This window comes from Poecilia reticulata, chromosome 16, assembly GCF_904066995.2.
Source record: "Poecilia reticulata chromosome 16, P_reticulata-male-v2, whole genome shotgun sequence".
Lineage (NCBI taxonomy): Eukaryota > Metazoa > Chordata > Actinopteri > Cyprinodontiformes > Poeciliidae > Poecilia > Poecilia reticulata.
In genome coordinates this window covers 16,147,595-16,162,025 of record NC_088845.1, presented here as the reverse complement: position 1 = coordinate 16,162,025, position 14,431 = coordinate 16,147,595, and the positions used below count along the sequence as shown (strand labels likewise).

The 14,431-nt window shown below is 41.5% G+C and overlaps 1 protein-coding gene and 1 long non-coding RNA gene across 3 annotated transcripts in view; one reads left to right on the top strand and one right to left on the bottom strand.

Moving 5' to 3' along the window:
• The window catches only part of efna3b (ephrin-A3b), a 78,535-nt gene that overhangs the window by 14,935 nt on the left and 49,169 nt on the right, over positions 1 to 14,431 (top strand). The window lies entirely within an intron of this gene.
• Positions 8,614 to 12,939, bottom strand: LOC145555275 (uncharacterized). The gene is made up of 2 exons (XR_014091380.1): positions 10,218 to 12,939; positions 8,614 to 9,970 (listed from the first exon to the last, which is right to left on the bottom strand). It is a non-coding gene; the product is annotated as an uncharacterized LOC145555275 (long non-coding RNA).

Here is a 14,431-nt window from a genome sequence, read left to right as displayed (position 1 = left end):
AGGATGAGTGGAGAAACACTCCATGCCCACTATTGGTTGCAGTGGAGAGCATGGTTTCAATAAAACCTTGAAAAAGCAGCCTTGTTACAGTAAAGCATTTTCTGACAACTGAAAATGTGTTATCAAAAGGTGTTTCGGCAGACATGTTGCCAAATCAACTATTCTTCCATAACCATCTCAGCCTGTAGATGTAAATCTTATACAGAACCTATTGAGTGAGCTGAAAAGAGGACAAAAAGTCTACAAAGCTGCTGTTCTTACCTTGCTATGTATGTTGTAAAGTTGTGTGTTACACTGGTCTAAGCATGAGAATGTAAAGGTGATTTTTATGAAGTATCAAGGTCTATCAGGTGTTGAAAGCCTGCAGGACTCTTTTTCACATGGATTGAGATCAATGGTGCCTAGTTAGAGTTCAACTGAATCCAACAAGAGTTTGATGCTTTTTTTCTTGATGACACTCATCTTTTATGGCTTTTCCATATTTAAGGCTCAGTTGACCATATCGGAATCAAAATTCAATGCTGAGTGATCAGATTGTTATTTAAACTGACTTCATGACCTACTTTCAGAATAAACAAGTAGTGTCAGTCAGTGCAAATGACTGGCAATTAGTTTTCACTGTCAGTTTTAAGAATCCATTATGCGCAGGTTGGCATTGCTGCTTTATCTGTATTGTGGTTGTGTAAATAGTGTGGCAGTGACACACATGGTTAGCATAAAGAGCGTGAGAACTACAGCGTTCACGCCCTTACGTTTTTCAACATTTTCATAAAATATCTTGCAGCCTGGCTTAGCTGATGATTAAATAATATATGATAAAAATGTAATACTGAAGTTTGTAAAAGAGGCACAATTACCCAAGGCTGTTATTGAAAGGAAAGATGTATATGCAGTAGTGTGAATAGGATGCCGAAGAATATCCTGGTTTATCTTGTAAGATTGTTCAAAGCGGAATAGTCAAAAATTCAGGTAGAGAGATTTTGTAAAATGTACTCAACTTAAATGTTGGATTTAAAAAAAAAAAAATCTTCTACAGTAGAAGTTTATTTTAGGGCTTTTTGAACATTTTTTGTCTGGGTTTTATGAGTAACATCCTTATGTTTTCAACGTTCCACGACATGACTATTTTTAGGCTCACGCGTGTTTACGGGAAATGCAGATTCATTGCTCTCTCGAAGTAGGAACGTTCATTAAGGGATGACTGAGAGCTAGCAGTTCTGGCTGGCCCCGGTTCCAACACCCACGCTGTCTGCAGGCTCTGCTCTGTGCTCCTACGCTTTGAGGTGCAGAAATATGCTAGTGCTGCACATGAATGAGCGCGTACGATCTTTTGCAGCCCAATCGTCTCTCCTGTTCGACTAGAATGCTGTTAATTAGAGTGTAAAGTCCAAGACAGCTGCTTGAGGTGGATAGGTACGCTGCCGTCTTATTCTGCTGATAGGATAGAAGGGGAGCTGACTGGAGAAGTGGGGGTGTCCGTGGAGGATGTGGGGGTAGACGGGTTCTTGTAATGAATGTACTGCAGTTAAAAAGGATTCTGTGTCACTTCCCGGGAGAGTGGGAAATAAAGGTGGTGGAGGAGGGAGAGAGGAAAATGTGGGAGGAGATTTAGTAGAATAGGATGCGTTGATGGAGTAGAGTTCTTCACAACCAGGGAAATACTCCTCCCGTTCCACCATGTGCAGACACCAGTGTGTTTGAGTATGAGAACTGGTGCCCACGGCCCACGAGTGTCCCACCCACCCCCATTTATCCACCCATACATATGCACATTTCTTTTTTCTCCACCTTTACATCTGTTTTCATTTCTCCCTCTGTATTTTTCACTTTCACGGACGCACACGCTCACACACACGCATCCTTTTCACTAACATTCTGGCGCATGCATATATGTAGGGAAAACTCATTTCACAGGGACAATCTCTGTCATTACCTCCCACAGGTTCCTCAAGGGAGTTCATTGTTATTTTCTGCTAGCCGCAATCAAATGAAATAGAGCAAAGAGAGAGAACACACTCCTCCGCACATAAACAGATAGAAAAACTCACTCTTTCCAGTGCTGTTTGCTAAAGTGTGATTGAATAAAGCATTGGGATGCCAACTGTACACCCACTTCCTCTACGCGTTATGAATAGCTGCTCATATTACTACTACAATTCCTTTATAAAGTATTCATTGAATTTTTAGACATTTTTGTCATGTTACAACAATAGACATCATTTTAACTTAATGGAATTTTATCCATTAAAGTTGTGCATAATTGTCAAGTGGAAGAAAATAGACACATGATTTTCTACAGTTATTTTATAATTATTTTTTTTACAACAAAACATTTAGAAAGCGTGGCTTGCATTTGTATGTAACCCACACCTCTTCCTCCTGACTAATACCATCTTGTCAATTCAGGTGGAAAGCCTGGATAGGTTTTAGCTGTACCACACTAAGTTATTGTTTTATAACCGTACTCTCCTTTAAATGCTTCCAAGCCTTGATCCTTGGCATGTCTGCTGTACTTGGACTTCATGGTGTTTTTTGTTCAGCAATGTTCTCCGACAAACCTCAGAGGCCTTCACAGAACAGCTGGATTTATACTCAGATTAAATTACACACAGGTGAGATTTATTTACAGATTGGGTGACTTCTGAAGGCAGGTGCTTGGTCCATATTTTATTTTTTAGGTTTTAGATTTTTATTTGGGAAAATATATACATACTAACTATGTTAGTCTACAGCATTAAATCCCAATAAAATACTTGAAGTTTTCGGCTGTAAAATGACAAAATGTAGAAAGTTTCATGGTATAATAATTCCCTATAGCTCGTTTAAAGTAAACACTACAACATCTGTGATGCGCCAGGTGTTGCTGTTTTCTGTAAAATCCTTTGACCCAATCAAAAAGCATTGCCACCATCGTCCTAGACCAGTTTTGCTCAGCGGTGTCTGCTGGTCTTTTTTAAAATAGGACAGAATAAGACCTGGCAGAGAAAAGAAACCTAATGGAGGGTGAAGGGGAAGGACCTAGGGCACCAAAGAATAGAAAAAGAGAGGGCATTGCAGAACAGTGGTGCCAAAACCAGGGACAATTGTAATGAAAATGGCTGTTCACATGACCACAATAGCGCCTGAGTGACAGCACTAAAGCAGCGCGGACGAGCTTATCCCGATCACTCAGGGCCTTGACTGGGGAAATCACAATGCCCTGGAGATCTGTCCTTTTTGGGCTCCAAGGATCACAGAGCGTCCACGGTCCCCCAGCCTTGGCCCTGAAACGTCCCCAGCATTACCATATCAATGGCGTCCCGGCTGTTCCGCCAAGGAGCAGGGCGGCTAGCGATAGTGCTCCCGGTTAGCATCAGGAGCTATTCACTGGGATGTCAATGCTAACTCAATACTCTGTGTGTGTGAATGGAAAGACATGTAAGCTCACTCCTGTAGCGTGAACCCGTGTCTGCAGAGCATTCAGGCCTCTGTCTTTGCCTGTATACGAGTCTGTGGGTGTCTCGCTTTCTTGCTTTATCTCTCTGGCTCACTCTGTCCTCACCTTCTCGCAAGCACTTTCAAGGCTTGGATATTTGTTGAATAGTTTTGTTATGCCAACTGAAATGAGTCCCAAGCGTAACAATTCATACTAATTCTCCAAAGCTGACATCCCGTTTGTTTTAAATCAGAGTTTCTCTTATGCAAGTTCTGATCAGACAGTTTAAACTGCTCATTGCTAAAAGTGGTTCAAGGTCACACATCTTTCTTGTAAGTACTGCTGTTAATAATAATAAAAAAAGCAAAATAGAAAACATTTTCCACCATGAAGTTTGGACAATCATTCTGCTCAGAAAAATATAATAAACCACCTCAGATTAGGTCACACCACTAATCCCATCAGATGAAAAAGGCTCTGTCGATAATATTTTTAAATGCTTCGGCTGGTCAGAATTGCTTATATTGTGAGTCACTCACTTTTGTAAAGCCCTTTCTATTTTGGTGATGCCTAAAGATCATCACTGATATAGTCCTCTTTAAAAACTTCCTGGGTACACCCCTGCCCAGCAGTCTTAAGGAGACGTTCAATATATGCAATAATATTCAAGGATAGGTATGTTTGAAATACTTTGAGTGTAACGCGCTAAATTAAAACTCACTTAAGGGTTATGCGCAGTGGATTTGACGTACGCTAATAGCAATCATTACTAATTGAAACTCCACCTCTGCGGCAGAATCCGCTCAGATGGGATGCCACACTCAAAGTCTGGCTTGATATGAAGCCCAGTAGAAATACAGAAACCTGTTGAGGAAAGTTGTGCCATGAAAACTGATTTAAATGCTAAATGTTTCCGCTCTCACCTGCCACTTAAAGTCTCAAGACTGACTCAGCCACTGCACACCTTAGTCACAACGTTATCGGACATGTGCAACGTCGGCACAATACGCCACATGTGCACCGACGAGTTTTAACTTTTTCACTGAACAATATTCATTAATGTTGGTGATGTCTGACTGTCTGACTTCTTTCTGCAGACACTGCTGCTCTTTTCTAAAACAGTAGGTACCAGAGGGATGGGAAACATTAAATTTCACCTCAAGGTATTATCTCTTTAAAACCTTTTCCAGTATCATAACAGGTCATTCTTTCAGCATTATCAGTTGGTTCAGCCTCTGCAAGTTTGAAACTTGTTCTTGTCCTTGTAAGGACGCAGACTTTGCCTTAATCTTTTAAATATATTGTTGGTCTGTACTTCGGGCTCTTTGCAGTAACTTTAAAGATTTCCCTCGGACTTTATTGGTTTCCCTCATTGTTATTTCTGGCCACTCATTCACAATGAAAAAATTCTGAGTTGTGTGTGTGCTTAAAAGAGAAAGGAGTTGCTGTATTTGTTATTTTTTTATTTTTTTTTTGAGTGTTCAGCTAATAGTGCTTTATTCATCACCATTTAACTTACTATTTCCTGTCAGTTAAATTGGATTACCTTTGGTATTTTCAATAGACTCAACAAATAACATCCAAGTACCTGCAGATCCAGTATAAAGCTGATCTTTTGACACAAAGAGTTAAATTTACTTTGTTAGATTGAGTGGACACCAGATACTTTTAGTGTAGTTTTAATAAGTAGTGCATCTTTTTTACTAGACAGCAACACAGTAGGCAGCATTTAGATATATTCCTAAAGATACTGATATTTATTGCTGCTCTAATGTTGCTAGCTGCTCATAAAATCGTTAAAGCAAAAATGCCAACAATACTTTCAGTTTTCACGATAACGATGATGTGATAAATTCCCATTCCTTCTGGCATCTTGCCAATGTTGTTCCCCACCTCATCGAATCACCACTGGAGTTGGTCAAAGACAACATGAGTTTGTGTAAATATAATATAAGGCTTTATTGCTTGTTGGATAAAAGGACAAGATTTGATACTAATCTTAACCTTCCAAATGTCTTCTGTTGTTTTCTGGTAAAACAACAGTAATAAAATGAACTAAGCAAAGTTTTTATATTAAAACTGGAGATCCACCACAACCATTACATTGTTAAGCCTCTAACTTACTTTGCTCACTCCTATGGTCGTTGGAAATGGGTATCCTGTCGCTTTATACGAGGAAAGCAACTTAGAGCATAATTTAAGATTCTTAAGGAACTCTGCATTGTTTGAAAGTCGGCATTCAGGTACAAAATCTGCTCATTCCTCCTCAGAGAGGGTTTGCTTTCAGCAAAAATGACTGAAAGGGAGCGGTTAAACTGGGTTGGAGATTATGTTGTGAGAGCAGGTTATTCCCTCCATGTGTTGTGAGGATATTGTATCACGGGACTCCAGCAGTATATGGCCTTTTATGTTGTTAAAATTGCATTAGAGATAATAGTCAGTAAGGGTACAAGCCACAAAGTAGTCTTAACCTGATTATTACGCAACAGGGAGGAAATGGATGAGCTGAAGAAGAGGGGCCGCTTTTTAAATGTTGCAGAAGGGACGGAAAATGAGAGAGAGAGAGAGAGAGGGAGAGAGAGAGAGAGAGAGAGAGAGAGAGAGAGAGAGAGAGAGAGAGAGAGAGAGAGAGAGATTGGAAGATGGTCTATTGAGAAGAAAATCAATTCAAGTAAAAGAGGATAAACTAAATGAGTGAGGAAGACAGGTAAGATATTGGCGGTATAGATGTCCTGTTTTGTCATTGGAAATTAGAGCCACAGGGCAGGACGCTGATTTCCAACTCTCGTTTTAATCTGTCTGTCTCCACTTGAGATCTGTCACTGAGTATCGGCAGAGAGCTGAAAGGTTATCATGTGGCGTCAGGTAGCAGGCCGACTCCTGGTAGCGGGTTTGTCATTTGTAATTAGAGAGAAAGGTAGAGCGGCTTGTTTCCCCCTTAGCTCTCCTCTGTTCTCCTGCTGAGGGCTGTCTCCGAGTATCGACAGACAAGCGATGAGGCGGACACTCTCACACAAATACATGCACTGATGGGCCAAGTTTGATTCCATTAAGTGGAGTTTGTCAGTTAGTCGGTGCATCGCCAGGCTGAATGCTGATGGCCGTGTTGCAGAATCCCTCAGAGCTGAACAGGATCTGAAGTGGCTTGTTCCAGACACTTGCAAACTGTCTGTTACTACCCAATAGTAAGTCCCGCCCACTCCTCACAACTCTTCGGACTCACTACTGCCCAGTTCTCTGTCTAACAGGTCCGGAAAACCCCCAGAAACTCGGGTCTTACCCTAGCGATAGTTTGTGGAGAATTATCTGTTTAAACTGGGGTCGGAAAGGACTCGTCTAGCTCTGACTACCTTCGATCCAGAAGTTATGACCTTTTACAGTTGGGGGGCAATCCGCTGAGTAGCCCTCACAGCGACATAACCCCTACAACCACTCCTGTTAACGGTAGCTCCTTTCCTAAAATAACGGCACTTGTTAACGGCTAGATTAAATTTAGTGACTTAGATTTAAGTCCCAAGGTCATTATTTTAGTTTTGGCTAAAAGCAACCTATAAAACATTTCTACTTTTTCCTCCCAGAATCAAACCTCATAGCTATTTCACAACCATCAAAGAACTTTAAGGTGACTCATTAATTGAATGTCCACAACATCTTTTAGATTTTCTTAATGCTAATTATTTTATTAGTAAGGCAATTTTGCAAGGGTCAGTACAGCTTAATTCACTAGCAGAAATAATCAAATAAGTAAAATCAATAATCTAGCCTATCTTTCCCTAATGCTGACACTGAGAACTAAAAAAGGGAAACTTTGAGAGAGACGGACAGAGTTTGGCATTTTGAACCCCAGAACTGGCCTGATGATGAAGAAGGTGTTGCAGCAGCAGGAGGTTCCCAGTACAGGAAGAGTACTGACTTAGAGCAGCAGGTCTCGGGCATCAGGGTGACTTCCTCATGCGCGTAGCGGTCCTCAGCTTCTTGTCTTGCAGCTCTGTAGCTCCCTTCTCCTCGTCTCACGATCTTTCTGGTCCCACGGAAGGAACACACCAGTTCTTCCTCTTTGCCTTTGTTCTTTGCCTTTGTCTTTATCTTCATCTTTGCCTTGTTCTTTGGGGGTCTAAACCCAGCTGTTGAGAGAAGTGCGATTTGAAGCCACATGTTGCGGGGCTAACGGGTTGGTCCCCATGTGCAGAACAGTCTTCGGTTCTGTGGCCCCGGCTCTTCTTCAGCTGCAGAGTTCTTTGTCCATCTCCGTCTTGGCTCGAAGCTGCCTGAAGGATCCAACCAACGATTCCTCTGTTGCACCCACCTTATAAAGGGTTTATCCACCTTTTGGTGCGTTTGCATTGGCTGGCTTTGTTGCTGTGCCTGTCTCATTGGCTGACTGCTTGGACAGATGATCTCATATCCATCACCCTGGAGACCTTATGACCGGATCTCTGTTCTAATGTCCCCAAGTTGCTCAACAGTTCCTCCTACCTCTGTTTCCTGCCCAACCTTTTCTTAGGCAAGTTGAAGTTTAGCAATAAGGCTTTATCTTCTCCGTTCTCCTATCAGTTCCTATTTTTGCCCTGTCCTTCCACCTACCATCTACCTCCTACACAACATCAGTGACCTTTAATTACAGTTACAACATTTTACACCTTTTCAAGTTCAATGTCAAAATCACATTTATAACCTTTTAGTTTATCTGATTCAACATTCATTTATAATGTTATAATAACCATAACTTATTAGTTACTCTTATTATAATCATAAGGTGAGTTATTACAGACATTTCTGAAAAGAACCCAATAATAATCCATTATTCTAATTATCTGATACCAAATTACAGTTACTTGTTTCACCTTTAAGTACTTCCACAAGTGTAAGAGTAAGTGTAAATATTCTTATAATCAAACCAACATCAACCACTGGTTAAACCAATATTAATTATTGGCATAATTATAAGTCATTATTTTAAGTATTTTACTCTGGGTTTTATCCAATCTCTCAAAATGTTTAGATTTTATTCTTTAAAAACCTTTAATGCTTTAAAATAAGGAATGGTCTGAATTATTTTTAGACTGATGCAAGAAAGAAACTTCCCCTTTATTAAGGAAATCAGCTTTTCCTGTTTCATGACTTTCTTTCTGCCTGACTATGATTTTTTATGATTAAATATAAAAAAGTAGAATTAAAGCAAAGTTTGCAGGACACAATAACAACACACACAACCAGATTCATTTTATTACCGTCTGACTCTACTGTTGGGTCTTGATGTCACCTATGTCATTAATTTTAAGGTAATTTTATTTATTATTACTATTAAACTAAAATCTCCAGCATGGGGAAGTGGGATGAGCTCGACTTTTCTCGACACCCCCTCCGCGAGGTCAGACCTTTCACATGCTGGGAACCCAAAATCCTCTTGCAGGTCTGCGTCCTCATCTCCTGGAAAGAGAAGATGGCAGTCTGGGATGTGAAGATGCAGATCCTCCATCGTCACCAAGGCCTCAGCAGCCTGGGATGTGAAGATGCAGATTCTCAGTTGTCACCAAGGGCTCAGCAGTCTTCAAACTCCACTGCTCTATGACACCCCCTCCTTGGAGTTTTGATGTCTCTCAGGAAGTGACGAATGTTGAAGAGAACCCAGGTCGCTCTGATCCTTTAACAGTGACAAAAAATCCTCAGCTGAATGAAGCGTTGGTTCTTCAGGATGTGGAAGATTCCTTAGGGACAGGTTGATGGGCAAAAAGCCTCAAATAAAAATAAAAAAAAAACTCTGGATGTTCAGTAGAGCAAAACAAAAAGCATAAGCAGCATGACGCTTTATCCATAATCATAATCCTTTTCCATCGCTGGGGTCGTTAAAGGGTTACTGGAGTTGTCGGAGGCATCGGGACTCTGTCAGGCAGGACTCTGTGAAGTCCACAGGTTGCTTCCAGGTGTTGGGTGTGATTTCAACACTTTGTTGCAGGATTGATCTTGGTGGTTGTCTATGACGCCACTCCTTCCTCACGACTTCAGTCCCTTTTCCTGTTTAATCCATCCTTTTGTGACAGGAGTTCTTCTTTAGCATAATCCAATTTCTTCAGGGCCCTCCTAGTCCTAAGCCTTGAAGTTGTTCTTTGAATGGCAATCATCCTGTAATAGTAGCCAGTCTAACACAGGATGGCATGATGCTTGATTCTTGCAATGTTCTGGTTCGCTTTAGCTAAGAACTGGCTTGAACACTGACCTCGTGGACCCCTTTCTTCATAAGTAATACTTTTTTACATTGCAGTACTTGCTTCACAAAATTCATTCCATTGAATTTTAACTTGATAACCGTGACTACAGGCCGATCTTGATCTTTAATCCAAACTTTCTGTCCTGTTTTCAATGACACTGTAAACTGCAACTTCCCCTTTCCCTCTCTGGGCAAAAAGGAGAAGTGCCTTCGCCTTCCGGCTTTCTGTGACGTGAACGGAGTTCCTCTGCAGGGGAAGACCTGCTCTTTTTCAGCTGTCACTGTTACACCATGTCCATCAGCACCAAGAGGTACTCCTCACCTCTCTTTTCTGTTATCCATGGGGCCTGCTACATCCATGCAGATTGAACCCCCGGGTAATGTGCTCTTGATGAACAACCCTTCCAACCGCTGCCCTCGGCGGCCTGCGTTGTATTGTCCACATACCTCACAGCCCCGTAGCACGCGTTGGACTTGTTTCACTGGGATCCAAAGCTCATGCTCATCCAGCTCCTTACGGGTGGGTCGTACGCCTGCATGTCCAAGGGCTTCATGCACGCTCCGCACGACCTCATCCACGTACTCTTCTGGGACCTCCCGTCCTCTGGGAGTATTGTCCCACTTCTCGGCTCCGACAAAGACAATTTTTCTCTGTTGGACATAACAGTCCACTTCGTCATTTCCACGCCAATGAGCTCCCTCATGCGTGTGCTCAGATGCTCGACCTTGAGCTCCAGATGCATTTCACCACTTCCTTGTGAAATTACTTACATCTTCTGGACGTACGACCTTGCGTCGTACTCCTCGGTCTCTTTGTCTCCGAGTCGCCTATCCCCCAAAGCCTCTCAGGGTACCTTAGAGCAGGGATGGGTCTAGGCTAGGTTGGCTACTGGCTTCCCTTCTTGATGCAGCTGTTCATCTTAAGCGGAAGCTTTTCCCTCGCCTGCACGCTGTACAGTTACTGCAAGGGTCGCGGCTGATAAGCCTCATCAGTCGCTCCCAACTCTATTTCCTAAGAGCTGGTCTCCCAAGTGAGCTATTCAGACCCTCTCGTCTGTTTTTACTGACTTGGTCAAAGTAAGGCCCTCCTACTCATTAGGGTCGGGCCCACCCAGGGACGCCATGTCTGTTACTACCCAATAGTAAGTCCCGCCCACTCCTCACAACTCTTCGGACTCACTACTGCCCAGTTCTCTGTCTAACAGGTCCGGAAAACCCCCAGAAACTCGGGTCTTACCCTAGCGATAGTTTGTGGAGAATTATCTGTTTAAACTGGGGTCGGAAAGGACTCGTCTAGCTCTGACTACCTTCGATCCAGAAGTTATGACCTTTTACAGTTGGGGGGCAATCCGCTGAGTAGCCCTCACAGCGACATAACCCCTACAACCACTCCTGTTAACGGTAGCTCCTTTCCTAAAATAACGGCACTTGTTAACGGCTAGATTAAATTTAGTGACTTAGATTTAAGTCCCAAGGTCATTATTTTAGTTTTGGCTAAAAGCAACCTATAAAACATTTCTACTTTTTCCTCCCAGAATCAAACCTCATAGCTATTTCACAACCATCAAAGAACTTTAAGGTGACTCATTAATTGAATGTCCACAACATCTTTTAGATTTTCTTAATGCTAATTATTTTATTAGTAAGGCAATTTTGCAAGGGTCAGTACAGCTTAATTCACTAGCAGAAATAATCAAATAAGTAAAATCAATAATCTAGCCTATCTTTCCCTAATGCTGACACTGAGAACTAAAAAGGGAAACTTTGAGAGAGACGGACAGAGTTTGGCATTTTGAACCCCAGAACTGGCCTGATGATGAAGAAGGTGTTGCAGCAGCAGGAGGTTCCCAGTACAGGAAGAGTACTGACTTAGAGCAGCAGGTCTCGGGCATCAGGGTGACTTCCTCATGCGCGTAGCGGTCCTCAGCTTCTTGTCTTGCAGCTCTGTAGCTCCCTTCTCCTCGTCTCACGATCTTTCTGGTCCCACGGAAGGAACACACCAGTTCTTCCTCTTTGCCTTTGTTCTTTGCCTTTGTCTTTATCTTCATCTTTGCCTTGTTCTTTGGGGGTCTAAACCCAGCTGTTGAGAGAAGTGCGATTTGAAGCCACATGTTGCGGGGCTAACGGGTTGGTCCCCATGTGCAGAACAGTCTTCGGTTCTGTGGCCCCGGCTCTTCTTCAGCTGCAGAGTTCTTTGTCCATCTCCGTCTTGGCTCGAAGCTGCCTGAAGGATCCAACCAACGATTCCTCTGTTGCACCCACCTTATAAAGGGTTTATCCACCTTTTGGTGCGTTTGCATTGGCTGGCTTTGTTGCTGTGCCTGTCTCATTGGCTGACTGCTTGGACAGATGATCTCATCTCCATCACCCTGGAGACCTTATGACCGGATCTCTGTTCTAATGTCCCCAAGTTGCTCAACAGTTCCTCCTACCTCTGTTTCCTGCCCAACCTTTTCTTAGGCAAGTTGAAGTTTAGCAATAAGGCTTTATCTTCTCCGTTCTCCTATCAGTTCCTATTTTTGCCCTGTCCTTCCACCTACCATCTACCTCCTACACAACATCAGTGACCTTTAATTACAGTTACAACATTTTACACCTTTTCAAGTTCAATGTCAAAATCACATTTATAACCTTTTAGTTTATCTGATTCAACATTCATTTATAATGTTATAATAACCATAACTTATTAGTTACTCTTATTATAATCATAAGGTGAGTTATTACAGACATTTCTGAAAAGAACCCAATAATAATCCATTATTCTAATTATCTGATACCAAATTACAGTTACTTGTTTCACCTTTAAGTACTTCCACAAGTGTAAGAGTAAGTGTAAATATTCTTATAATCAAACCAACATCAACCACTGGTTAAACCAATATTAATTATTGGCATAATTATAAGTCATTATTTTAAGTATTTTACTCTGGGTTTTATCCAATCTCTCAAAATGTTTAGATTTTATTCTTTAAAAACCTTTAATGCTTTAAAATAAGGAATGGTCTGAATTATTTTTAGACTGATGCAAGAAAGAAACTTCCCCTTTATTAAGGAAATCAGCTTTTCCTGTTTCATGACTTTCTTTCTGCCTGACTATGATTTTTTATGATTAAATATAAAAAAGTAGAATTAAAGCAAAGTTTGCAGGACACAATAACAACACACACAACCAGATTCATTTTATTACCGTCTGACTCTACTGTTGGGTCTTGATGTCACCTATGTCATTAATTTTAAGGTAATTTTATTTATTATTACTATTAAACTAAAATCTCCAGCATGGGGAAGTGGGATGAGCTCGACTTTTCTCGACAAAACATTGAGGGTGATTGAGGATTAAGCAGGCGTTAAGGATACAGTTACAGCACAGACTGGAACAAATATTTAAAAGAAGGAAGTATGAAAATGAGCATGGAAAAATGTCTAACAATTCCATCCATGCTCCATTGATTCTCTGTGTATCAATCAGTTTGCTCAGCCATGAACTTGTCGACCCATCTCTCCATCCCCTGATGGTTTTGCAGGTGCCAATCTTAGAGTTTGACTAGAAATATCTGTTATTTACACATAGAGAACGATGACGTTTGTATTTGCTAATTTGGGAACAAAAACGATACTTGAGTAGAGTAGACCCACAGTATTTGCAGGGATTAGGGACCACAATCACCTGTGAGTCGCCAAAATCTGTGAATACCTGAGAGCCCCAGTTATAGCTGCTTATTTTAATAGTTCAAACACAAAATATTCCCTGACATGCATTATTAGACACAGTGGAAGCCACCTTGATGGACTTTCGTTTCTCTGCTCTTTGGAGCACAGCCAGTCAGTACAAAGAATATAAACGGTGCTTCTGGACTGGTGGCTTTGCAAATGGCAAGTCACGTAGCATTGCAGCTTAACATTCCTGCTTCCTAAGATACATTTTCATTTAAATAGCTCAGATCATCTTTAATAAATAATTTGATTATTGTCAACATTTCTGCAAATAATTTCTGGTTATGTTACACAGAAAAATCTGTCAAATGGTGAATCTGTGGGTTTTAAACCACAAATATGTAGGGATCCACAATATTCTAAAAAAAAACAAAAAAAATGGTCTCAAAAAGTATGGATTTTTAAATGAAAATACTTCAAGAACTCTGCATCACATGTTTCACACATATACAAATTGCTTATCTTGGGTTGTACGGCCATATGTTCATGGTAAATGCACTTCTGAGTCGTGGTCATGGTTAATAAAGATTCCTTCTAGAGAGAAGGGTGAAGGGGTGGGGGTGTCTTTGGAGGTGCAGGAGCGAGAGATAATAGGAACAGGCAAAGAGGAAGGTTGGAGGGCTGGACTGACCAAAAAGAAGAGAATGAAAAGAGGACGATAGATGCTGAAGGTGGGTTCTCTGAGTATGAAAGCCTACGTGCCTCCTTCCCTGCGCCCATTGATGTATTCTAATGCTAAGTGTGTAATGCTGGGCCTCGACTGGTCTCCGGGAGAGACGAGGCTTTGATAGACACAGGCGAGCCCTGGGACAGATCCCTTTGCATGCCATTCATATGCATATCTGTGTTTGGGTGTATGTGCGTGCGTGCATGTACAAACTGTTATTTAAGCAACTGTTTTTAGTTGTTTGTGCCAGGGGTAAATTGCTCTCATTTCCATATCAATGTAAGCAAGTTTTAGGCTGTTTTCAGCATCACACACACACACACACACACACACACACACACACACACACACACACACACACACACACACACACACACACACACACACACACACACACACACACACACACACACACACCCTAATCCCA